This window comes from Tupaia chinensis, unplaced genomic scaffold (genome assembly GCF_000334495.1).
Source record: "Tupaia chinensis unplaced genomic scaffold, TupChi_1.0 Scaffold000088_1, whole genome shotgun sequence".
Taxonomy (NCBI): Eukaryota; Metazoa; Chordata; class Mammalia; order Scandentia; family Tupaiidae; genus Tupaia; species Tupaia belangeri.
The window spans coordinates 1,921,992-1,924,865 of NW_006159550.1; positions in this window are offsets into that span (position 1 = coordinate 1,921,992).

Genomic DNA, 2,874 nt, shown 5'->3' on the forward strand with positions numbered 1-2,874 from the left:
TAGAAGGTGAAATCCAGGGTTCTCTGTACTCTGTATAGTGAGCACAATGCTTGAATGGGAGGACACCTCTTTTATCTTCCAAGTCTGCCATGCAGCATCTTGAGATTTCTTTCTAGAATATTGTCATCATGACATATCCTTTTCTTCTCACTCTGACTTTCCCGCCTTCCTCTAATACAGTCCCTTGTGATTGCAAGGAGTTTACCCAGATAAACCTGGATACTATCCTCTTTTCAACATCCTTGACTTGTTCACATCTGCAGCACTACTTTTGCCATATAAGGTAATGTTCAAAGGGTTAAGGAATTAGGACTCATATCTTTAGGATCATTATTCAGCTTACCATTTGGTTGACTACAATATCAAGAATTGTATGAGGTATAGGGGCTTGAATATTTGTGTAAAATGGAATTGAAGTTTAAATTTTTTTTTTTGGTGTCAAAGTTTTTGAAATCCATGGATAGCTTTTCATAATACTCACTTCTCTACAAACTTATTGAAGTTCCCTGGTAGATACCTAGGGATAGGTGTATATCTTGGGTTAACCAGTAAATCTGGGAAGGTTAACTTCTCTGAGACTCATCCGATATGTTGGATAGATTAAGAAAAATCATGAAATGATATTCTTATTCAGCTTGGCAGTTTGTATAAACTAGTCCCTAAATCATACATACTTTTTGAGGATCATAGCAAAAAAAAAAAAATATCACCTAAATGTGAATGACATTCAAAACAGTGACGTGGAGTTTGTCCTGGCATCTAAAATCCAGCAATCTAGTTGGCCTAAAGTAGATAAGTGACTTTTCTTCACTCTGTGGTCCATAAAGACCCATGTTTGACTGTTCCAAATAGAAAATTGTTAATCTTTTCCTACATTTAGAAGCTTTAATCCTTCTTCCCAAAGAAAATGATGGGAAGTAGGATAACTGTATACAATAAATAATGTAAAGGGCATAAAATTTGCTGGAGAAAAACAAGAACAGTGTCTTAAGAAGACTATTCGCATAGCAACCCGAAGGAGATGGAGAGTGGTGTTGAAGTTAAAGAGAACGAATGAAGTCAACTGATCGATTAATGGAATCAATCAATTTTCTAGAGAAAAGATACATGAACAAGTGCACACACACATGCATGCACACACATATAAAAATTATACATATGTAAAGAGATTTATTTCAATGAGTTGTGTTACATAATTACAGGGTATTGCGTGTCTGAAATGTGTAGGGCAAGCTAGTGGGCTAAAAATTACTTTGGGGAAATAAATTATTTTGGGGCAACAGATGAAGCTACAATTCTGAGGCAGAATTTCTTCTTTCTCAAGTTGGAAGAAGTTTTATACTTAAGCACTTCCATTTCATAGTTGCATGGTGGTGGATATTTATGTAGGTGGATAAGGATTACCTAGATAATTAATAAGCTCCTCTACTTAAAGTCAAATGATGTTGATCATATCTACAAAATATCTTTGAAGTAGCACCTAGATTAGTGTTTAAATGAATAAGTGGGTAAATAGCCTATGGAGTTGACATATATATTAACCATTATACTAGTGTGATTTTGCTCAGGGGAGTAGTAATAAAGATTAAAACAGGGAAGGTGAACTAAAATGGAAGTGAAAGGATAGTACATGAAAGAGAACTTGCAGAGTTTGACCAGAGGGCTTGCAGCTAGATGTGAAGAACTAGTAAAACTTTGAGATTATGTGGCACTGGTTCTTTAGGCAACACACACAAACAGGACATAACAGAGTATAAATGGTTTGGAAGTCCACGAGTTGGATTTGTGAAAACTTAACAGAGACCTCAGCAGGGTCCCAGATATAGCCATTAACAAAGTGAGAACAGTACTGGGGACTCGAACTTTGGAATCCTTCACCTGAAGGTGTTGGCTGAAGCTCCAGGAAATCAATAAGGGAGCTTTGGAAATTCTCCCTTTGATGAGGAGGATCATGACAGATAGTAAAAGTATACAATTAAGAATACAAAGGTCCATCTCCTTCAGGCTGCTAAAAGGTTAGTCTTAAGAAAATTCTATGTATTCTACATAATTTTATTTGCATGCAGTTTTTCACTTCTCATCATCTATCTTTTCCAGGAGGGAGGAGTAAAGTATTCTTACATTCTAAGTGTAGGAATCAGTTCCCAGTTTTCTGTTTGGAGTTAATAAACCCTGGGTCTGTATGAATCAGAGAGTAAAGAAGGAGAGTCTCGTATCTGCTTTAGGCCAATAGTCTCTCCCATTTCCCTTTATACACAAACACTTGTATATTTTTCATAACTGACTTTTGCTGAAATGTGTGAACATATACACTCATGTTAATACAGCCCTCACCAATGGGTCTGTGTAATTCTCTTTAAATTTCAAAGTGATCCTACACTTAACCTTAAAAGAAATTTAGAACAGACTAAAATAATCTGAATTCCTAGGACTATGAAATTAAAACTTGAGAATCTCTTTTTAAAGAAAAAAGAAAAGATGGTTAAATCTCTTGTATTGGGTTTTAAAATTGTACATTTAAAACTGAGACTAAACCCAAATTTCCTTACCTTCAATCCAGACATTTTTCCTCTGCACTAAAAGTTGCTTTCACAGTGTACCACACATTGCCTGTTAGAAACACAGCTGGAAACCTCAGCACATTGCATTATCATTCAGAAAATTAGATGCTAATGTTCTCATGAATCCCATTCAACAAGCAACCTATTTTATTTTTCCAAAGTAACAGTTGATGTGACGTATTGTAATTAGCTAATGAATCTGAACCTGTAATTCTCCTGTCAGGCCCTCAGGATGAATTGTTTGTGTTTTCAAGTCTTACCACACAGATTTGTTCTCCAGGAATTGGATGTTTTACTGTGGAAATGATTTTTC